The 25,787-nt window shown below is 37.0% G+C and overlaps 1 pseudogene; it reads right to left on the bottom strand.

Moving 5' to 3' along the window:
- Window positions 1-13,986, bottom strand: part of LOC131855791 (probable sodium/metabolite cotransporter BASS4, chloroplastic) — a 122,839-nt pseudogene extending 108,853 nt beyond the window's left edge.
- Between the last annotated feature and the right edge of the window lie 11,801 nt (window positions 13,987-25,787).

Here is a 25,787-nt window from a genome sequence, read left to right as displayed (position 1 = left end):
CTAAGGCTTGACCCTAAATCCAGACAACTAACAAACTAACAAAACCCTAGAAAAAGCAAAGCGAAAACGAACAAAACGAACAAAAAACATGGGTCCCCATTTGCAATGGGGCGATGTGTGAAAATGTCACAACAGGCCTCTACACGGTCGAGTCTTTCTTTCTTTTATGTCATCTTATCTCCCTTTGAAGTGTCTGCAAGATCCTTCTTTTGATATCTTGTGGTTTCTCCATGTGGTAAAATGAAGATCTTGAGGATAGCTTGCAACTCCTTGAACACTTGAAGTCTTCCAACACTTTAGAAGCACCTTGAGTCCTCTGTCACGTATTTGAAGTGTCCTTGATGATGATGAAACTGGAATAGGTCTTCCTTGTCCTGGCCTGATCCTCATCCATCTTGATTTTGTTGATCTGCAAAACAAACAAAGGATGATTAAGTATACATGATATATTTGTTCTAACATGATATTTCTCACCTTAAATCATCAACAAGAAGGCATTAGAATGAAATTCGCTCAGGATCCTCTCCACGGACAGGACCTATAATAAAACGCGCTCTAGATCCTCTCCAGGGATAAGACCTATAATGAGATTTTCGCTCTGGATCCTTCTCTCATGAAGACATCACATATTTGACCCTCAAAATGACCTAAAGGAAGGATTTCGCTTTGGACCTTGGCCAAGGACAGGACCTATCACAAAATTCGCTCTGGACCCTTTGGAAGGGTCAGGAGTGAAATTTGTGATTTAGCCTCAATTCTATCAAGTTCTTTGCTCCAAATCACTTCTCAAGGCAAGACTCAACAATTTTTTCCCAACCATGCCATAGGAAAAAATCTTGGTTTCAAACATGGAGCAAAATAGAGGTTTTAGGAAATTTCGCTCTGAACCCTTTGGAAGGGTCAGGAGCAAAATTTGCATTTTAGGACAAATTCTTCACATTTCCTTGAACTTTGCTCCTAGGTTAGGTCTTTGTGTCCTCTCCCCATACTATCAAGTCCATCTACCTTCAAAGTGATGTTCATTTCAACGCTTTTGGGCAAGAAATTAGGCTATCCTAAGGATTTCGCTCTGGACCCTTTGGAAGAATCAGGAGCTTAAAAAAATTTCGCTCTAGACCCTTTGGAAGGGTCAGGAGCAAAATTTGCATTTTAGGCCTAAATCCTGCACCTTTTCACCCCTCACTTGCTTCCAAGGCATGATGACATCCTAGCTAAGGCTTCAAGGCACAAAATTAGTTCAAAAAATGAAGCAAAGAGAGGATTCTATGAAAATTCGCTCTGGACCCTTTGGAAGGGTCAGGAGCGAATTTTGTCTTTTAGGCTTAAATCCATCATTTCCTTCACTTTCATTCACTTCTTAAGGCAAATATATATCCATCCTCCCTCAACCATGTCATAGGAACAAAAATCTTGGCCTCAAACAAGGAGAAAATAGGTGTTTAAGAAATTTCACTCTCGACCCTTGGAAGGGTCAGGAGCGAAATTCTCAATTAGGGTCAAATCCTTCACTTCTCATTATTTCACTTTGTTTCACACATTAATTCTCACTTCATAACATCATAAGGACAAGGTTTATGAGGCAAATTAAGACCAGGAAGGGAGATATTAGGAAATTCACTCTGGACCCTTTGGAAGGGTCAAGAGCGAATTTGAAGAATTAGCCTTAGATACCACCCAAACACTCAAACTTCTCCCTCAATCACATTGCTCTTACCTCAAGACACACTAACAAACCACCTTAAGGAAGCGCCTAGCTCAAAAGTTGGATGAAAAGGGCATTTTAACAATTTCGCTTAGGTACCTCTGGAAGGACAGGACCTATCCAAAAATTTCACTCTGCACCCTTTGGAAGGGTCAGGAGCGAAATTTGTCTTTTAGGCTTAAATCTTGACCTATTCCCCAAATTTCCATGTCTGAGCTAATCCAAGGCGTCTCCAAAGGTGAACTCGGGTTTATTTCCCCCAAATCCATGTCTAAGCTGAAAGTTTTGTCTAGAATAGGAGTCAAAAGGGAGCTAAGGAAGATTTCGCTCTGGACCCTTTGGAAGGGTCAGGAGCGAAATTTGCAAAAATGCTCAAATTCTTGTCCTTTTTCCAAATTTCAAAGTCTAGGCTTGGTCGTTAGGCATTTCCAAGGGCAAAATAGGTCAATTTTACATCAATCAGTGCCTAAAACTTCATCATTCATCAACTAGACCAATCTCCAACCCTCAGAGGGAAAATCCTTGATGATACTCACTCACAAACCTTCATTCCCTCCCTTAACTCAAAGACATAACCTAGAAACAAGAGCAAAGGCCTGACCTAGAGAAGGCTTTCAAAGAGACCCTGACTTGGACCACCTACTGACCCACCTCAACTCAAGCAGAGCCTGCTATCCTAATGAGCCCTCTAGCAATTCTCAAACGCAAAGGCTAAAAAGCCAAGACCAGACAACTAAGCAAAGAAAACTAACCCTAGAAAGCAAAAAGCAGGGGTCCCCATTTGCAATGGGGCGATGTGTGAATACGTCACAACAGTCAGTCAAATTGCTTCTAAGAAAAGTCCCATTGGATGCAAATGGGTATATCAAATGAAAATGTAAAGCCAACAATACTTTGGAGTCTTGGACAAGTATAAGACTTGTCATGTTGCAAAAGGTTTTTCACAACTAGAGTGGATAGACTACAAGCAAACTTCTGCTCCTATGACAAAGATGGTCACATTTCAATGCTTCTCTCCGTAGAAAAATAGTTTGGTTGGAACATGTATTAGATGGATGCAGAGAGTACAATATTGAAAAAGGATTTGGATGAGGAGGTCTACAAGGTGTAGCCCAAAGGATTTCATGTAGGTGATAGTGGTCATCTGGTTTGTCAACTTTTTCGGTCTCTTTATGGACCAAGCAAGTTCCATGAAGCCAATATATAAAAAATTGATCAACGTCTGCAAGATTCTAACTTATTCTAACTTCAAACAAAGTCTTTATTATCCAAATCCATGTGTCAAAATTGATGATGATGACATTGTGACTCTTTCTGTCTATGTTGATGAGTTTGTCATCATAGGTAGTTGGGCCACTACATTGCAACATGCAAAATCTGATCTATGTTTCATTGATTTCCTTTTCACATGACTGATCTAAGACCTCATAGAGTATTGCTCAAGTGTAGAGTTCTAGCAACATGGCAAATTCATTTTCATGGTTTCAATCATGTATGCTGCAAATTGTTTGGAGCAATTTCATATGGTTGATTGTAATCCTTAAACTACATCTTTGGAGGTCTAGCTGAAGTTGTCAAACTATGATCAATTGATGAGTCACTTTACAAACAATTGGGGAGAAGCTTAATAAATCTTACATCCACACAACCAATTCTTTGTTTTGCTATTAGTTCCCTCTGTTAATTTTAGAATCAGACTGTTAAATTTAGATAGCAATGACAGAAAATCAACACAAAGAACACACAGAACACAAGGGTACCCTGGGAAAACCTCCCTCTTGGAGGTGAAAAACCCAGCAATCAAAATCTCAGATTGTATTAGACCGAATCAATATGATTCTAACAAGTTTTCCTTCAACACTTGAAACAATATATCAGCACAGTATAATCCAAACTAGGGCATACAGCAGTATGACAGTGCTAGGGTAAACTTATCTAAATATACATGTTGTAGAAGGTTAGTTAATCAAGTAAACCAATCTGTTGGTGTTAATCATCCACTTGACAGCGCGCTAACTGAGAAGATGATTTGCTGCCCCAAAAACACCTTCGCTGTCTCTGAAAGTGAGTTCACTGCTCCTTGGATCAGGTCACTTGCTGAAGGAATTCACTTGAATATGTGCAGAGATAATTTGCTAAATAGTGGAGACAATTTGTTGGATCAATGTGTTCATTTGATGTAAGAATGATATGTATATATAGGTGACTTGTCTGCCTAGATTGACTTAGGTCGGCCTTGCATACATTCATAATTTTGGCACCCAAAATTACAAGTTACAACTATAGGGTCGGACCAATATAATTTCGAGTTACATGTGATAGGGTCTGCCCTATTTCCATTACAAGTTACAATGCCCATTATAGGGTTAGACTCATTTACAAGTTACATTAGTCATTATAGGGTTAGCCCTATTCACAAGTTACATCGCCCATTATAGGGCCAAACCAAATTACAAGTTACATAATGCGTTTGGGTCCAGCCCAATACAAGTAATACTTATATTTGATCCGAACTAGCTATTATTTCAAGACTCCCTCTTAGCTAGGGAGGATTCTAGCCAAATGACAAATCATCATGGACCTTTCCATGATATCCATCTTGCATTGCCCACAAGGGATGGATCCAAAAGCTTTACTACGCACACCTGCAAGAATGAATACACACAAATATATAAATACACATCATGAACTTCTTTCATGATATCCATCTTGCATTACCCGCAGAGGATGGATCCACCTCGCATTGCTCGCAGAGGGTGAGAAGAGGTCTTACACCTCAAAACTTCTCTACTGAGAAGAATAACCTACCACCTTGCTTTCCACGGAGGGTGGTTCCACCTTGAATTGCCCGCAGAGGGTGGAGGAGGTCTTTCACCTCAACCTTCTCCTAGAGAAGGATCTAATGTCACCTTGCATTGCCCACAGAGGGTGACTCCACCTTGCATTGCCCATAGAGGGTGGAGGAGGTCTTTCACCTCAACCTTCTCCCAGAGAAGGATCCAATGTCACCTTGCATTGCCCGCAGAGGGTGGAAGATGCAACTTTATGCATCACTAGGACTGAGACTCCCTCTCAGCCAAGGTTGTGTTCTCCACAATTTCCAAATCTCTTTCTGAAGCACACAACCTTCACTCAAACACAAGGCTTGGCGAGAACAGTTGCAATCTGCTCATCGGTGTTGACATATTCAGCTAAATGGCACCTTTCTGTACCATATCATTAACACAATGATAGTGAGTTTTCACATGTTTTGGCCTATCATGAAACACGAGATTAACAAACATCTCAATACAATTCTGGTTGTTACAATTAATGACTGAGGGTTCCCAAGGTTGCCCAAACAACCTAGCAAGAAGCTTTGTGATGCCACACTACTTCACAATGTACTCAGCTTCAGCAATGCTCAATGCAACTTAGGACTCATTCTTGCTGACCCAAGAGATTAGAGCAGAACTCAAGTTGAAGCAAATTCCTGAAGTGTTCTAACACTTCTTGCCCAATCAGACTAAGTAGCCTTCTAGGGTGAAGACAGTGTTGATTGGATACTTCAGCCTGTAGCCAACTGTTTCTCGCAAATATGTCAGGATATCCTTGGTTGCAACAAGATGAACATGCTTAGGGTTGTTCATGAACTGCCTAAAGGGCACTCACTGCATAACAAATCTTATGTCTAGTGTTAACTAGATGCATTGAAGATCCAATCAACTACCTGTACTCCGATGGATCTACAAAATCAGAGTTAGCTGCAGATAAACTCAATTTCTATAGGAGTAGACAGATTTACAATCCATCATATCAATGGCATATATTTTTTTATTCTTGACTAAGGATAAGATCTTTGCCATACTTCTAGTCCTAGACAGTAATGTATTAGGCCTAGATCCTTCATTCCAAATTCAGTGGCTAATTCTTTCTTACATCTAATGATGAGACTATCTCCAAGAGTTAGAAATAACTCATCCACATATATATAAGAAACAGAATTAGCAGTTCATTATTGAATACTTTTAAAGTAAAGGTTAGAATCAGCATCATTCTTGCAAGATCCTAAACTAATCAAATACTTGGCAATCTTCTCATACCAAGCTCAAGAAGCTTGCTTGAGGCCGTAAAGAGCTTTTCTTTAATCTGCACACATGAAATTCTCTATTTGATTCTCATAACCTTCTGGTTATTCAATATAGACAACATTAAGAAAACAGTCTTTATATCCAACTTCCAGCCTGCAGCACTAGGTATAATGGTTCTAATATTAGTATATCTAGCAGCAAGAGCAAATGTTTCCTTCTAACTATGAGCTACACATCTAGCTTCATATTTTCTCAAAAACTTCCATATGGAACTCCCTCTTGATTCTTAATGTAAAATTGTGGTAACCAAGTCTCATGAAGATTGCATAATATAAAAATCAATCAAGGAAAGCAGCCAACATAAGTTACCATAAATCAAAGATGAGAAATGTCAATCTTTTCCTTACTTCACTTTTACGAAAGTACCCATAGCACAATCATTATGATCACGGCATACCTTCAAGTGAAGAAACCAAGCTCCCTCTTAAGCTTGAAGGCATGGTAATTCAAGAATATTTTGAAGAGAAGCATCAACATGATTAAATATCTCTTTATTGACTAGACTTCCACCATTGACAGCATATGCCAAGATTGCTCAAAAGGATATTGCCAATCTATGATCAACTTCAATCATAGTGTAAAGCTACACAACATTCTTTAAATGTAAAATTGTTTTCCATAGTTGAATAATAGAGAGTTAGTTGTGCCTGATCACATCAAAAAACTATGGCAAGTGTATGACTTCAAAAAACTTTGACAATCTAACATTTTACAAAATCCATAAGCAAGGTATATAAGCCAAATTTTCTTTCCAGCCAATGCGTAAAATCAAATATGAGTATCAACCATTCAAAAGGATACACATTGTAGTTGAGCACAAGCGTATGATCAAAAAGACAACTTCAATAAGTTAGATACCTCATTCAGCACAAGCGTATGATCAAAAAGAAAAGTTCAATGAGTTAGATACCTCATTCATCTTAGGTTTCATCATCAAGAAAATACTTACTTAAAAAATGTAATAGGTAGTATGCTCAAATTGAAGAGATAATATCACAATGAATATTAATAATGAAAGCCATAACAAAAAATGCAGTAGAGCTAAAGGCAATCCTCAACACAAGAAGAGCAGAGCAAGGTTATAATAAATGTATAACAAAGAACATGAGAGCCTTTTATGAAGAGTTGAAGAGAACAAAGTGTTACACAGTCTCAGTCCTACATGCCAACATTATTATAGAACAGAGACTACAGTCCGTATGATGTTATGATTCACACCAGCAAGACTATTAAGCATTTCAAGATTTAGATAGAATATGATGCATCTGAACTATGCAGCAAGTATCATCAAAAGAAGATACAAAGGTCATCGTTGGGCATAGATACTAAATAGGATGACTAAGACATCTTGCCTTTACATGCCTACCACACCAAAGATTAGAGGGCACTATAAGTTTTCAACTAAGGTTCCATGTTTCTAAATCTCCTATAATTTTATTCAGCTTTCAATCTTCCTATTTGTACTTGTTGTTATATCCATCATAATACTTAAGTGCCAAGGATGTATTTAGATCAATGCATCAATTCGGATAGTTATATATTCATAGCAAACCACATCAAATAGGTTGAGAGATAAACATACTCAAAATAGAGAGTAGGGCATAACCAAATACTAACTTCACTAATTCAAACTGGATTAGAACAAATTCTTAACACAAGAACAAAGCTCAAACTAGGGTGATCGTTACAAACCCTAGGAAGATAGTTATGCAACCCTTAAAGGAATAAACGGAATACTAAGATCTGAAAGAAAAAAAAAAAAAACAAGTGCACAAACCGACATATGAAAGCATCCTCAGATGAAGTAGTTAACAAGCAAGAGAACCTTGTGCACTAGATAAGACACCAATAACAATAAGGCAATCAGATGCAAATCTCCAAACCAAATGGACCCTACAATTGAGAATAGAGGAATGAGAACACCTAAAATCTTATTCTTTCTATCGTCCCATCGATGCCTTCAATTTGTCAAGCAGACATTGCTGTTGAACTTTCTGATTCACCATAGACTTCTTCAGCCCTAATCTGCACAAGAAGAAGTACAGGTTCTTCCTTCAAGCTGTTAGGCCTTATAGAAGGAACTTGGCTCTGATACCATGTTAATTTTAGAATTAGACAATTAAATTTAGATAGCAATGACAGAAAATCAACACAAAGAACACAAGGAAACCCTGGGAAAACCTCCCTCTTGGAGGTGAAAAACCCAGCAATCAAAATATCAGATTGTATTAGACCAAATCAGTATGATTCTTACAAGTTTTGCTTCAACACTTGAAGCAATATATCAACACAGTATAATCCAAACTAGAGCATACAGTAGTATGACAATTCTAGGGCAAACTTATTTGAATATCCTTGTTGTAGATGGTTAGTTAATCAAGTAAAGCAATCTGTTGGTGTGAATCATCCACTTGACAACGTGCTGACTGAGAAGATGATTTGCCCCCCCCAAAACACCTTCGCTATCCCTGAAAGTGAGTTCGCTGCTCCTTGGATCAGGTCACTTGCTGAAGGTATAAATTTGTTGCTTTGCTGAAGGAATTTGCTTGAATATGTGCAGAGATAATTTGCTGAATAGTGGAGACAATTCGCTGGATCAATGTGTTCATTTGATGTAAGAATGATCTGTCTATATAGGTGACTTGTCCACCTAGATTGACTTAGGTCGGCCTTGCATACATTCATAATTTTGGCGCCCAAAATTACAAGTTACAACTATAGGGTCGGACCAATATAAATTTTGAGTTACATGTGATAGGGTCTGCCCTATTTCCATTTACAAGTTACAATGCCCATTATAGGGTTAGACTCATTTACAAGTTACATTAGTCATTATAGGGTTATCCCTATTCACAAGTTACATAGCCCATTATAGGGCCAGACCAAATTACAAGTTACATAATGCGTTTGGGTCCAGCCCAATACCAAATTACAAGTTACATAATGCGTTTGGGTCCAGCCCAATACAAGTAATACTTATATTTGATCCGAACTAGCTATTATTTCAACACCCTCTTGGTTCTTAGCCCAATCAAAGCATATCCATTAGCAGACTACAAAACAAGTGTATTCTCTAACAGAGGACAAAAGATTTTAGGTTGATAGGATTTATAGACTAGTTCAAATGACATTTAAATATCAACTAAAGGTTAAATATTTCCTTTGCAAAAGATTTTTTTTGTGGCAAAGGAAGCTTCAACACAATGTAGCAAAGTAATCCTCCACTGATGCAAAGTACAAAGTAGTTGTTAGTGTTAGTTGTGAAGTAGTATGGTTCCATCTAATTTTGAGAGATCTACAACTTCCACATATTACATCAATCCCACTTTCTATAGAAATCAAGGAGTCTTAGAGTTAATGAAAAACCCAATTTAGCATGGTCACACCAAGCACATTGCGGTTCACCATCACCACATTTGGCAATCAATTGACATTGATTATATTTCTCTCCATCATGCACTTCTCAAGAATAGTCTACTAATCTAATGACTAAACTTAATGGTGTTATTCTCCTTTTCAGATTTTGGGATAAAATTGGAGTTACCTCCAATTTAGTCATTAAGGGGGTATTGAGTAGCGAGACCCTCAGCCCCTACCTATGAGCTCCTCCAAGTCTCTCTAACCTCATAGATGGTACATTCACCAGCAATTAAAGCATTTCATGTAACGTCAAAGCCAAGCTATGTTATTATTTTGCTGAATCTGCTATAGAGAGATTGCATACTCATTTACTTGTCTCACAATTGACTATGTCCCGTTTGTGAGGCCTCTCAACTCAAGGGTGCTAAACTATTGAGTGATGAGGTCCTCAACCCCTACGTTTAGGCTCCACCAATTCTCCATAACCTTGTCAGTGGCACACTCACTAACAATTAAGGCTTTTGGTGCAGCCACTAAGCTAGGATGTAGGATGTGTTAACATCATGACAACTCTACTAGGGAGGGGTTCAAATTCTCACCCTTGACAATTTAATCGCCTTGTGGTCGACCATGTCCATTTGTAGGGCCCCTCAGCTCAAGAGGGCTAAATTGTTGGGTGGTGAGACTCTCAACCCCTCCCTACCTCCAAGCCCCCTCAATTCTCTCTAACCTCAACAGTGGCACACTCACTAATAGTTTGAGCTTTTGGTGTAGCAGCAAAGTTGGGGAGTGTTAAAATGGGGTGTTGTGGGGTTGCTCCAAATGGATAGCCCGAGGGCCAAGAGGCCAAGGATGCCAATTCAGGAGGCAACACAATCGTTGATATTTGCATGTACAACTTTCAAATGTGCAAGGAGCCTAGTCCCTATTAAACTAAAAAGTAAACTAATGCTCAAGACGAAAGGGATAGGAAGAGGCATACGGTTCAAACAATAGAAGGATTAGAGAAATAAAATTAAAAGGTGTAATGTCCCCTTTAAAAAGAGTTTTAGAAAATATATATTTTTTATGGAATTTTCTAAAAATGGAGAAGATATATAATCAAACCCTGGGTAATTTATAGTATAAAAGGAATTGAAAATGCAAGCTAACACTATGCAATTTGTAATTTTCATTTGATTTAGAGAAGATTGAAATGAAATGCTGATATATGCACTAAGCCCTAAGCTATTATGCAACCTTGTATTTTATGGTAATGGGAGACTAACAAATAAATGTTATACCATGCAAATGAAACCCTATACTAACAGCGATCAGCAAAAGGTACCTTTCAGAACAGCAGATACAAATAATAATAAACCCTAAGCCTACGCTGAATGGCAATAATTAAAATTCAAAACTAAACAAATCCTCAATTGATAACAAGGTATAGCATATTGATAAGAACAACGTATAGAAACCCTTAAAGGTCAGATTTGATGACAACATTCAAAAATAACAGCAATAATAAATTTTGATTTAAGGTTATGACTGTATACACCTAAAAATGGTCTGAAGATAGTTAATTAAATATGCAGTTATTTGATTAATTCCCCTTCCCAATTAATTGAATTCACAAGCAATTTAATTAATTTCTCTATTCATCTACTAGTAAATAAATCTAAATGATTTATTTATATAGTTCATCTCACATCCCCCTTTGATTAATTAATTCTCAATTAATTAATGTCTCCCCATACTAATCAATTCTTCTAATCCCTAATTAAGATTAACAAACTCAAGTTGTTGAGATTAATTACCATTTTTCTATTATTTGAATTTCTAAATTCAAATGAGCACATGGCTCCTAACTTTAACCACCCAACCTAACCATCCCCTAACTTAACCCATTCAATCTAATCTTGGGTCTAACTAAACCTATCCTATCTTTGCACATTCTAACCTCCTTATCCTAACCTCTCATGGTGTGGATATTCTCTCCTCGAGACACATGGCACTTTTGCCACATGTCTCCTCCCTTGGACACTTGCCCTCTCATGAGCAAGGCTCCTTGACACTTGTCACCACAGAGATGACAAATGTCCCTTCCTCCAACCTCTTCTCCAACTTCCTCAATCTTGGCCCTTGATATCTTCAGATCAAATCTAGACCATCGATTCCTACCACCTCAGCTTTGGCCTTGGAATTCCAATAAATACCCCTCATTTTGGAGCAATATGGATCCGATCTCATATCAATTTATGCATTGTTATTATAGGCATATGGATCCCATCTCATATCAATTTAGGCATTGTTACTATAGGCATTTGCATTTCAATTATCTAGTAATTAGCATTTGGATTTATCATAGCATGTTAATCTAGTTTCTTGAATCATGCATTTCATATCATCTCCATAGTTAATCATGATCAATTAGCTACTCAACTCTTGAGTTGTCACGTTGGAGGTCATTGCTCCGCTGAGAGCCCATCAATCCAACACCTTCAAGGTCCTCAAAAAATGAGGAAAATGGGACATTTCAAGGAAGGCTTATGGTTTGCGTCTTTGATTTAGTTTTTCAATTAAGCTTTTCAATTATGTTTTTATTGTCTCATTATATGTGTATGCCTTCTATATACCACATTTTTAGCATCACAATGACAATATTCAAAAATGACAACATTAATCCATCACCAAAATTAGCATTAATAACAGCAATTAATAGAGCTGCTACAGCAGGTACCAGTCACTGAAGGGTATGGCAAATGCTCCAAAAGCTGGCAGCAACTTATAATCCAGTACAGTGGCAGCCGAAATGTGATTGAAGTGCCCTCAAGCACTGTTGACTGCTGTCAAACCCTAGGTGCAGCAGTGTAGGGTTGCAAATATTGAAATTACACTGAGAGATGGCTGAATACAAATAGGCGCAGCAGTTAATGGCCCTCAAACTCTTAATAAAATCGCTTCTTGAATTGTACTTAAAAGCCATGTTTGACTCCAAGGTGTAAATCTTCTCGATTGTGTAACTACAAAAACGTTAGGCAATCCAGCAACATTGGAATACAGCAGATGCATCGCCATAATCTAAGAGTAGCCTTGAACAGTTCTTTAATAAAAGGTTCCTTGAATTTCAGGCCTATATTTTCATGATGATCTGCGTCCAACCATAAAAGTGTTGAGCCATCTAGCGACCTTTCAGTACAATAACCTAACGTCTTAATCTAATATTTTATAGGGAAACAAACACGGTGGCATGTGGGGGGAAAACTGACAAAGGAAAATTCCAACGAGAATATAACATTACATATTAGATTCGATTTTGAACCAGAGAACAAAAAAATTGACCATGATCAAACAATAATGATCAATAACCATACCTAAAGGAAGAAAATTCTTATTAGCGAAATTCAGCAATAGCTTTGCACCATCAATCACCTTCACCGTAGACAAATTCCATAGATGGCTGTGCTTCTCATTTTCTTTCTGTAATCCAAAAAGACTGCGAGTTCTCAGTAAAGATCGATACAATGCAAAGTACTTCTAAGCAGCAATTAAAGAAAATTTATGTGATTATTATTGTGATACAGTAAATTTCTATGAATAAGAGTTTAAAAAATTGAAAAACGGTCTCACTAATAGGCTTCCAATTGCCTTTGTGTAGTTAAAAAATGGATACAACTGGGCATAAAGGGTTATGTTTTCTCGATCTTTTTGTCTCTTCTATGTCTTGAACAGTGAGCCACTGAATGCAAGCCCTTTGTCAATAATTTTGATTTTGACAATGACCTGTATGTCCAAGGGTTCAAATGACAGCCTACATTTATTAAGACACTCGTTCAAACTTGGTTGCGCAGGAATTCGATATAGGACATGCTCTGGTGGCCGGAGGTAGGGCATCCATCTGACCCAGTTGCAGGAGGAACGCCCTAGTCTTGGGAGCAATCCAACAGCATAAAATAGATATGGTCCGTGTGATATAAATGATTTGCCAAATGAAATCAATTCCCGAACAAATGACTGAATCATCACTCTGAATAAAAAATGATGTCGAACTACAAGGTTTATTCATGCTTGACCACAAAAGAGTCGTGTAATCCGCATCCTCGGAACGACGGGGCACATACCGGGGGTATAGATTCACAAAAATGGCTCGCGTGTAGAACAGGCTAAGTAGTTCCATAAACTTTAAAAGTCGGGCACAGATTTAATATCAAATTTGCAAAGAAAAGACGGAACACCACATAAACTCCCATTGGAAACAAGGGCAACAATATTAATACACTGCGTCCCTGCACAAAGCTGACACATTTTACAGGTTTTAAATACATGACCGTTGCTGGGAAAAACGATAAGCAGAGGTTTCTGCATCACCATAATATATCGTTACAGATTTCGAACCGGTGACCGTTAGATCACCTGGGTGGAAGCAAAATTTAAACAATTACCAGAAAATTAGACTTTCGAAATTATTTTCAAATGTTTTCATTTTTAAGCTTATTTTTGGAAACAATCAGGGAAAATGGCGTGAAGCGTGGGGTTGGAAACCGGAACCTGGGAATCGTCAGAGCGCGCGCAGGCTCGTAGCTTCAAATTGCCATAGCTGATGCGGTGCTTCCCCGGCTTGGAGTTGGAGAACGGAGCGACGTGGACGCCACGTTGTACAAAAGAGTGACGGGTCAGCATGGGCATCCGCATTGGAATCAACATAACTTGCTGTGATCCCATGTTTAGCTCTCTATGCCCGTTAATTTGCAAGGGAATCCTTCTATTTCCAATTGAATGGGACTTTATTTATAGCCACCGTTAAGAGTTCAAGGAAACTTCAATATCTAGCAGGTTAAAAATAGTTTAAGAGACATACAGATTCTTATATTTTAAGTTGGTTTAGTGGTAGAGAATTTGTGTTCTTAAATAAGAAGTTTCAAGTTTAAATTTCATAGGAGGTGTTGTTATATGGAGCCTAATCAAACTCGGAGGTTAAATTTTCTCTAATTCTATCGGCACGATTTCCCCCCCATATTTTTCAATGGGGGTTTTGGGGGCAGCGCCCCCAAGGTGGGTTCGAGGGGCAGCGCTTTGTGAGGCCAAAAAGTTGTCGGGTGTTAGTTTTCTATTGGTTGACATGTTGTAACCCTAATTTTGTAACTGACATAAATCTTGATAAAAAGGCTAAGGGTTAGGGGTGTTTTTTTTGTAGAGAATTTCATATAGCATTTTGTAGCAATATTGAGTTGCAAGAGATTGTTGGTTGTAATCGGTTTTGATTTACTAGATAATAATATTGGACTCTTTGTTTGGTGGATGTAGCCCGAGATTGGGTTAACTACGTTAAATATTGTCTCTTCGTTGTTATTATTTATGTGTTTTTCATTCCTATGTTAATATTTATCTGCATATAATTGATATTTTCTAGATGCAATTCCTAACGGGGGTAAGGTGTGTAGCACAGTTAGGCGCCTCCCGCAAGGAGTACAGGATAGTCTCATATTACTAAGCAATTTGTAGACCCATATACAGATCATCCTGCATCATGGACTATAAAAGAATCTTTCTTTCTTTCTATATATTCTTTTCCTATTCAAAGTGGTCATGAGCTCCCCAAAGTTTTCAACATCATTGAATACACTATACCAAGAACTAACTTTCAAGATATTTACATATGTGTTCTTGATGTCTTTGAAGGTGTCATGCTCCATAATGAAGTGTGTTTCTAATTCCATTGTCCCATAAATGCAAATATTATAAACCCTTTTTTTCAAAGCTTATTTTGGCCATTTCTGCCACCTCATTTCACATCAAAGTTACTGATAGTTAGTTCTTAATTAAGCAATAAGAACTTCAGCTCTCCACAAAATATTAGCCCCTATGTACACTTTTTGAAGATGATCACATCTGAGATTTAACTCCTCAATATAATATTTTTTTCTTTCTCCCAAACACTTTTTCCTATGTATTCTTAAAAAACTTCTTCATAACATAAGCATTTATCTCTTTGCTATTTGTGGAGCATGCATTCAAGTAGATATTCTATTTACTCATCCATTTGTTGTTTGCTTCGTCGAGGTCTTCTTTCTTTTGCTCAAATGTCATTGAAAACAACCTTAGGCCATCTACCTACTTCCATTTGTTCAATTTTTTTAATATCTTATGAGATACACCATAGTAATTGCTTCAATAGGAATTCGCCTTGCTTCACTCGACATTATATCATAAAAAACTGAACTTTTTATTTTGAACTTGCTTATGATCAAACGCTTTTGGATTGGTGTAGACAAAACCAAAAAGCCTAATTAAAGGCAATTGATTTTGTATCATTATACAAAGGTCTCTTATTTTCAACAACAAAACAATAACAAACAAAAAACAATACATCATAGCTTATAGATTTGATAATATTTTCATGGATAAATAGTTATAACATACAAAAAGCATGAAAATTACACCACCACGCAAATTTATAATAGTTCATATTATTGTTCTAGAGTTACAATTCAAATTATTTCAGAAAGTGACAGTCTCAACTTGTAATAGTAGAAACTAAAACTCCCAAAAACACTCTAGAATGGCTTTATTATTGTAATGTCCCGTTTCTAGCGTTCATAGCATGATGTTGTCGTTAGCCTATTTCCCCATGGTCTCGTAGGCTAACTAGGACATTAAAGGGACTTAGAGGCCATTTGGCCTAGATAGTTTCAGTTGCAAGTCTTTCTCAGGGGTTTACAGATAGTTTTGGGCATACTTACTATTTATAGTAAATCATTCTAGACATGGTTGGACATCCAGTGGCAGTAACATGTCAATGGTAATTGTTTAAAATCGACAGGAAGATTTATTTATCATTGATGTGATTTTTTGTGCATTAATAAAGTTATTTTATAAAGTTAAAATTAAGTATTTAATTTTATTAATGCATAGACTATAGTTTGTGGGAAATATTTAAATAAAAGAGTCCCCTTTATTTTATAATACATCGGAGACATAAGTTACATAAAGGGAGTTATGTTTTATCCCATATTGACAAAACGAAGGAATGGGCTCTTGTGAGAACACTATAAAAGAGATGGAAGAGCTTCAATTTAGCATGCTTGGATGGAGATTAAATTTATGTTGTTGGATTTCCTAGAAATCTGATTATCGAGCTTAGAAGACGAAATCCCTCTTTTCGCCGTTGGAAGACACGGTTAGGAGGATTAATGGTGTTTTCATCTCAGGTTACACATTGAGCTTATTGGATTTTATAATAGAGAAGGGCATATTTGTGATTTCACTATAATGCAGTGAACATTGATTTTGCTATAGTGTTGTGAATAGTGTTTTTGCTACAGTGTCGTGAATAGTGAAATCACTACAATGTCATGAACAGTGTTGCTACAATGCGTGAACAATGTTTGCAACAAGTTTAGTGTGTTCATTGTAAGGGTTTGGTTGTGCAGTAACTGATGTATTATTGCACATATGCAATAGCTAATTTATTATCGCATACGTCTAAGGTTTAGCAACAACTGATGTATTGTTGCTTGGGTATTCATTTTGTTGGTTAGAATTTTGGGAGGCTGACATTTCATCTGTAAATCACCACAACACCCAATTCCAGGTTTCTTCCATTATACTTTCATATCTATGCATTGTAGTTGTTGAATACAAGTCTGAATATTTGTCGCAGCCTATAAGGCAATTGTATGTGCACATTTACATTGCAAAAATCACTTTTATCAACAAATAAGGAGTTTTAAATTTTCCATATATCGTAGTATGCTTGCCAAGTGTTTGACGAAATGCTATGTTGAGTATTAAGAAATTTGAATGTTATTATATAGTTGCTCTCAAGTATATTTCATTGGAAATCAGTTCATTGGTGAAATCAGCTTTATTAGTTTGCATACAAAGTGTTTGACAATATTCCTTAAGGTCAATTTCTACAAGCCAAGGTTCAAATTAGCAGGGGGTATTACAATGGTACCAGCGCAGTGTATCCTGCCATCCTGGAGGGTATAATATGAGCAAACAATGACATGTCATGTTATGATCAACAACCCTTAACCCACCACTACAACACATGATACATGTCAGAAGAACAAGGAGTTACAAGAGAACAAAACATTGGCAATATGAGTGAGACAAGGGATCCAGGTGAGGAAATATTTGTACTGTTATTGGACACACTAGTTCAAGGACAACAGTTAGCAGAGCAAAGAGAATAGCAACAAATTCAGCGTTTAGAATTACTGACACAGATGATAGCTCGCCAAATGGGTATTAATGTGGATAATATGGGTGGTGGAAACAATGGAGGAAATAATGGTGGTAACAATCAAAATGGAGGTAATAATGGACACAATGGTGGAAATAATGGTGGAAACAATGGAGGTAATAATGGTGGACAATATCGAAATGGGGGTAATGGAGGAGGAAATATGGATGACAACTTTGGTCATGTATCTCAACCCACCAGAACAGTGAGCTCTAGACCACTTCTACCCACCTAGGGCACTAGCACAGCCTGTGAATGAGCCTCAGATCGCCAACTTACATGAGCAATTCAGAAGAGATTGGGAGTGGAGGACCTGATTTTCAAGCAACTATATCTCTACGAGATTACATTGATGTGAGGATGGTACACATGCCTCATGCAGCAAACAGGAACCAAAATTTTGAGTTACGAAAGAAAGTAGTGAATTTGTCCCAATCATATTTTGATGCTTTTGGCAAGACTACAACACGATCTCGGGTTCAAAAGGTGGATACTTACCTTCATCTCAATCTTATGCCTGAATAATAAGCCATTAAATATGTCGCTTTACACCTTGATGGATTTTCCTATGAGTGGTGGCACCATGGCATCGTGACTATGGGACATGATCAAATCACTTTCTACATTGAGTTTACAAACCGATTGATAGAGAGATTTGATAGGAAGGACCCAGAACTATGTTTCAACAAGTTGGCATAGTTGAAACAATGGGAACTGTAATACCCTAAAAATGGTCATCTAAACCATGAGCCCCTAATCTTGACATCACTAAGGTCCTAACCAAAGGCAATTAAATAAATCTTGAGCACACAATTAATTCTAAAATCATCAAATGTCACATGACAAAATTAATCACTCAATATTAATTAAATATTTAATTAATTAATCATTCCAAGTAAATCATTTCAAACAATTATCTTATTTATTTTATTAAATACCCTAGCATATTTAATTAAATAAATCAATTTGCCATCAAATCTTCAAAAAATGAAATAAATCAAAAAAGGAATTAATTGACCAAGAAAGAATTAAAAATTGAGAAAAGAAATCAATTGGAGATAATCTTGAAAAACAAATTAAAAATTGATAAATAATCTTAGAGAAATCAATTAAAACAATTAAATATCAAAATTGAATGAAATAGAGAATAAATCAGTTTTTTTCTGATTTTATCTTAATTTTAGTTCAATTTCTTTTAAAACTGAGAAAAGCATCCAATCACATCAATTCACCTGGATTGTGCTTCCTCTTGAAAAATCTTGACCGATCATCATCATTTGATCTCAGCCTTTGGTTTCTTTCTGAATTTTCTATTAATTCAGGCTCTCATCTCTCATTAAAGAATCTTGGAGAAGATATTGTTATTATGTTATTTTTGTTCTAGGTTCATTGATTTATGTGCATTGAGATATTGCATATTAGCTATTTTATATTGCTTAAATCATTTAGCTTAAATATTCATATGTTGCTTAAATCGTGTTAGATTAATCTTGAATTCATCTAGCTTAAATCCATGCTCATATAGATTAAAAATCCTTCGTTTAGGTGTTGTATAGTCACTGGATAGCTTAGCAATCTGAGACCAATCTAAACTTGCATCTACTAGAAGGCAATGGGTCGATTTGTTATGGTTTTACTATTCATGTTTATATCTGTCTAACCATGCATCTAATGACTTAATTGAAGTGTTGTGTATTACAGATGCAGGTCCAATTTTCACACACACATTTAAATTGGCACCCACCATGGGGCAGAAAACTAATTTTTCGGCCTCAAAATCATTTTTTTTATCCTGCAGGTTTCATCCATACAATCTCTGCTAAATATCATACGAGTAGTATCACTACATTGTATGACATTATATTGAAGCCTGTTATTTGTCGTACGAATTAGAAAATGGTGTCATACAACATGCTGTCCTGATTATCTGATTTTATCTTATGTCGTCCTATGCTCAGTTATGACTCGTATGATAAAAGCCTTTTGTCGTTTCATTCTATGATAATTGTCGTACGATACTATTTTTTGTTGGGTTAAAGCAAGTTTCACTTTTCAGGGTTTTTTTTTTTAATTAAATTTTGATTACGCTAACGCTAACCCTGAATTGTCTTTTGTCTGCCTGATATTTTCACAGTCTAACCAGTTTCTTGTAGGACGCTTGTCAAAGAATTTATCAATCAAACATACGCTTGTCAAAAAATAAAAACAACATGACTACTAATACGTTGTTTTTGCAGGTTGCCTAAAGAGAATCAATCAAACATCATGTATTCTTTAATTTTTAGGCACCTAACTTGCTATCTGGTTAATGAACAAATTTGTCTTTTGTGTTTTTAGAAAATTCTGAGAGGTAGGAGAGTATGCTCTTGTGTTTTTTTTTAGACAATCATAAATCTAGACCCTTGAGGCATTTTCTTTATTTGAGATTTGTACATCTTTGGCAGGCCTGCCCTCCCGAGGAGCTTAAAAACTCTTAAAGCCTTTACGGCCGGTGTGAGGGGAATGACCTAAGTGGGAATGGCTAAACGCCAAGTACTCCAACCCACTATAAAATAAACGTGATTTGATGAAAATCAAGTCAATGGCAGTGCTCGGGAATAGCTATCCTCAGTACCTTCGGGTATATTGAACCTTGGTTTTCAAGGCTGGGAGACCTCTTAATTGAGTTTATACCTCGATGCACTAAACATAACCCTTACTAGATCCAATTAAAATTAGAAGCTACTTGATTCACATCCGAAAGGTTGATAATCTTTGTGCAAGAGAGATAGTAACTCTCCCAAGACACTTGCCATATCGTGCCCCCATTAGCGTTTGGAGTTGGCTAATACGGCGTTGAGAATCCATCACGTGAGACTTAGCGGTCGTATTCTAATTAGCTATTGGGTGTGTGCCTAAGTCAGCAAGCAAAGGTTTTCTTCTCTAAACCAACTTCCATAGGGTTTGCATGTTGTGATTGGAGTTACTATTCATACTGCGTGTTTTCTGTGTTTTCATCCCTCAAACTAAAATTGGAATACTAAAACTAGAGAAAACAAATCAACAACTCAGTGATAAAACTCTATTCGTGTCAAAACTAGTCTATCTTGATCAAAAATTAGTCCACCTCATAATTGGTCATACTCAATTGTCATACTCAGCTATTGAAAAACTCAGAATTTTTGTCTATGTCCTGTTAACAGTCATATGAACCTGATCATTTGTCGTCCTGCACCATATCCTGTGTCGTATGAGTCTTCTAATTTTTCATTCAAGCTCAATCCCTTGTCGTACGATACCCAACAGTCTGTCGTTTAAAGCTAAATCTTGTGTCGTACGAGACAGAACTGCACTGAATCCTTTGTCGTTTGAGACATACCCATTTGTTGTACGGTACTAGGCAACAACTCGTACGAAACAGAACTATTATTATCCTAAAGCTGTTATATTGTCGTACGGTCTTAGAAATCCTGTCATACGAGTCTTTGATTTTTTCAATCTAGAATAGTCAAAACTGTCTAAAACAGTCTATAGCGAGCCTAAAACTGGTTATCATCCTCCCGAGCATAAACAACCTTGATAGTGTACCCCTATCGTTGCGTTGCACGATTTTGTTGATCATCTCTCAGCTAGTTCAAACAACATCTTATCAAACATAAGTTAACTTAGATAACGTCTTACATAGGATAGATCATTCCTAAAACCAGACCAGATCCTAGTAACTTCTCTCAATCACTACGTTAAATGAACTACTAGCTACAATTTGATCTTGACTTCTGCAACACATTTAGCTCTCGGTCCCATCGGTTACAAATGCCTGTTCAAACTAGAAACTCTCACAACGAAACAGACAAAGAAAAAGAAACACCCTTTTCGTCAAACAACAATCCATTCTTTGTAGAAAAACTCTTTCCAAATAAACAGTCCTTGTTACAAATACCAGTTTACGATCTACCAATCTTTGGTTAGCCCCTATGTCCCACCATGTCTGGGGAAAGACAAGAAAGAGAAGATAGTAAATGAGACACTCACGACAACTTCAGAAATCATGCCATTCACAATGATTCCTCATCAACTGAATCTAAGCTTCCTAAGCCTCCCGAGGCCGAAATACATAAATGTTAGAATGATAAAGAATTTTGAAAAATGATGAAGGTCATCATGGCTAGGGAAAAAGAAGACTATTTCCTAGAATTAGCAAAGCAGGGCACCAAACTCCCTATTGGTTATAATGTGGATGCCCTCATCACTAAAGAAGAAGAGACACCATGGGGAAAGATAAACAAACAAATGCAAACATTACAAAATGAGGTCACAAAACTAAAAAACAAAGATAAAACACCAAAACAATATTCTCTAGACACAATATGCCCATTCCCATTTGACAAAAACCTTTACATGCCTCCATTTCCCTCAAGAGTAGAAATGCCTAAGTTTGGCAAATATGACGGGAATATAGACCCCCAAGATCATATCAAAGAATTATATGCTTTATGTATGGAGTTCATGCACAACCAAACGTATCTCATGTGCCTTTTCTTGAGAAGTTTAGGGGGGCAAGCTATGGAATGGTTCTCAAGTCTACCCATGGGAATAAAAAAATTCAAAGAATTAATCCAACTATTCCTACATCAATACTCCTACAACATTTGTCACCCGATCACCATGATAGAACTTTGCAATACCAAACAAAAGATAGGAGAACCCTTTCTCACTTTTCTCCAACGATGGAGAAAGATGTTCTCTAGATATTCACAGACTATCCCAGACCTTGAGAAAATGGATATCTTTGACAACAACTTAATCCCTGAATTGAAGTACAGTGTCCAGATGCAAGTACACCCTTCATTCAACATAATGGTAGATAACACCCTCAGAATAGAAGATGTGCTTATAAAAAAGGGAGATATATCACTTTGGAAAGAAACATTGCAAGGTTCTAGTTCTAAAGAAAATAGCAAGTATTGGAAATACAACAAAGATAACAACAGGAACATTGTTAGTGATGGAATGGTAGATATTGTCCAAGCAAAAACAAAATCCACAATATTTAACTTAGCCAGTGGCACGCAAGTACTCAAGGCAGCTGAAATTGCAACAGGAAATCCTCTGAAGAAAGCAAGAGAATGGTTTAAAGAAAAGCCTTGGCTCTCAAAACCTAAGCATGATTTTACTCCTCTAGATGAATCATATGAATCAACTTTTAAAACCTTATTGGCAAATAATCTGATAACATTGCCAGACAATTCTAGACCATATGACCCAGAAATTAGACCCAAATGGTGAAGAGAAAACGAATAATGTGACTACCATCGGAATAAGGGACATAACATAAACAACTGCATGAAACTTTGACATGAAATCCAAGATCTCATTGACGCAGGCAAGATTGTTGTTGGAAATCATGCAACTAATGTTAATCATAAGGCCTTTAAAGATCCCTTACCGACTTATGAACAAGGAGATTCCTCAAAATCCAAGGGAGGAGCTAGAGTCAATTATACCTACACTAACAACGATAATGTGATCAACATGATTGAATCTACTCAACTTGAATATTGTAATGTGATCATAATCCAGGATAAACAAAATCAAGCACAAACCGCTAATGTTGTGACTTGTGCTCAAAGGAAGATTACTCTCCTAGGAGCTAGTTCCTCAACTTTCGATCAAACATCAAATCTACCAAATAGACAAACAGATACAATCACGGCCAAATCAAAACAACTGGCTTTATCATCTTCTCCTGGTTATAGTATTGTCGAACAATTGAAGAGAACCAATGCTCAAATCTCCATTTTGGAACTACTTAAGATCTCTTCTGCTCATAGAGAGGTCTTGGACAAGGATTTACTTACCACCAGTGTCCCTAAATATTTAGACGTACATCGGTTTCAATCTATGGTGGGTCACGTGACTTCACCTCATTACCTCACTTTCTCTGAAGAAGATGATAACTCACTGAGTCACCCACATAACCAGCCATTACACATTGAATCCATGAACCATAAACACTGAGTTAAACGTGTTTTGATAGATGGAGGCACTAGGTTGAATATTTGTACCTACAATGTAATGACACAACTGGGATTTTCTACAAACGTTATTGATCCAACAAAGAAAATAACAATAAGGCTTATGATGAAGAAGAAAGAACCTCTAAGGGTTTGGTACGATTACCGATCAGGGTAGGACCTGTAGAAAGAGATGTCATTTTTCAAGTCCTGGATCTTTATCTTTCATACAACATCTTATTAGGTAGGCCATGGATTCATGAAATGAAAGCAGTACCATCTACATATCATCAATGCTTGAAATTCCCTTATAATGGAGTTGAAGTCAATATTTCTGCCGATACAAGCTATAGCTGATGCTTTTGTTCCTCATAATAGAGCAGCCTCTACAACTGAAAGTTCAGAATCTTTGCTGAAAGATTTAGAAAAGAAATTGAAAATCATGAACACTGGCATATATGGCTACAAAATAGAGCCTATACTCTCACTCATGTCTCTTCCTCCGTCGCCAAGACAGTTGGGAAAACCATTAGAGGTTATGAAGCCACAAACTTCAACTCCAAAAGTCATTTATGATGGTCTCTTCATACAATCCTCTACTTCTCTTGCAGGTGAAATAGAGGAGGATGATGTTGTCAAATCACTTTTCAAAGAAGATAGTGCAAACAAAGAAATATGACATTGTGAGATTTCCCTGACACAATATGGTCTAGGCTATAAGATGCTTCAACGCATGGGATATTCAGGTACTGGTCCTCTAGGCAAACGTCAAGAAGGTGTTGTTGAACCTATTCAGTAATTAACCAAGTTTGCCAATGATAAAGTTGGACTGGGATATGATCCAAGAAAGACATCAAATCAGAAGCACATGTCCCACCATCAACTTAAGTGGAAGAAAAAGGTACTACTTTTAACAACACAAGAAATTAATACTCAACAAACTCAGGAAGATTGTGACGATGAACAAAAAGAATTGCCCACCCAAAGAGAGGAAATAGATGGTAATAAAGTTCCAATTATATCAGCTATAATACCACAGGAAGTAGAAGTCCCAGAGGATATGAGAGACGAAGTATACAGAATCAGAGAATTGTTTGCACCGCTGAACATTCCGGTCACATATACTGGCAAACAACAAGTAGATGATTCAAAAACTAATTCAAATGAGTATGAATGGGGTCCTGACCATCTCTTAGATACATCTACTATAGAAACCCTTAAAGAATCCAGTGATATCACAGATGACGCACAAGAGTTGATACGCCTAAAAATGCAAAAGGAAATGGAAGAAATTAGACTAAAAAGACAAGAAGACTATGAACAATAGCTGGAGGAAGAATGAACACAAGCAATTTCTTCACCTACTAACTCTCCCTCTAACAAGATTAACAGAACCATCATCAGTCCAAAGGAAGCTAAATGGAACAGACGACAGGGATTAACAGAACCATCAAGGTTATGTCCACAAGTGTGTCAAATGCAGGTAATCAATGAACCAAATCACGAAGGAACTTGCAGCATCAAAGATGTGGGTAATGATTCTATATATACTTTTACTAAGCCACTTGAAGACGAGTCAGAAACTTCATCTTATGACTCTGATAACTCAGACATGAGCTCTGTTTATAACAACAACTATTCAACAACACATTATGACTACTCTGTCATAAATGTTGAGATACTGCCTGTTAACCCTGTTACTGTCACACCATGGTATGTAGTCCAATTTGAATCAGGTGACAACACTAGAAGTAGGTTGGTTGGATTAGGTCCAATAAATACTAACATGAATTTCAATAATCGTGTCGTAACTCTTCCGGGTCTCGAGACACATACGCAAGGTAGTCTTCTGGAACTTAGTTGGTCGGTCTGAAGCCATGATGATAGTACCGTAAACTCCCTTGAGCCTGTTCCAACCTTATCCTTAATACATCCTGAACTGATTGATTGTACTCTTTATAACCAAACCTTGAATGCACCTACTTTTTCCAATGACTATACGTTAGCCTATTATCTCAATGCAGTTGAACCTATGAACTCTTCCACCAGTGAACAGTGTGAAAACAGGACTGAAATAGATATCAAGTATCTTAGTCGCAAAAATAAGAAAAATAAAAATAAAAGACCTGATGGCGAAAACCACATTGTGGCGGTATCAGAATCTAAAAAAGAGAAAATAAAGGACGTACCTAAAGGTGAAAACCTCTCTAAGGCACTTGAAGGTGAGATACTTGATATACTACCAAGTCACTTCCAGGAGAGATCTTCCATATTGATTGAGCCAACTCAACCAGTGAACATTGGGAGTCAAGAGACACCACACATCATTCATTTAGCCCAATCACTATCAGCAAAAGAGTTAAGAGATTTCA

The sequence above is a fragment of the Cryptomeria japonica genome, chromosome 11 (genome assembly GCF_030272615.1).
Source record: "Cryptomeria japonica chromosome 11, Sugi_1.0, whole genome shotgun sequence".
Taxonomy (NCBI): Eukaryota; Viridiplantae; Streptophyta; class Pinopsida; order Cupressales; family Cupressaceae; genus Cryptomeria; species Cryptomeria japonica.
The sequence above is the reverse complement of the archived record's forward strand: the minus strand, read 5'-3'. Positions and strand labels throughout refer to the sequence as shown.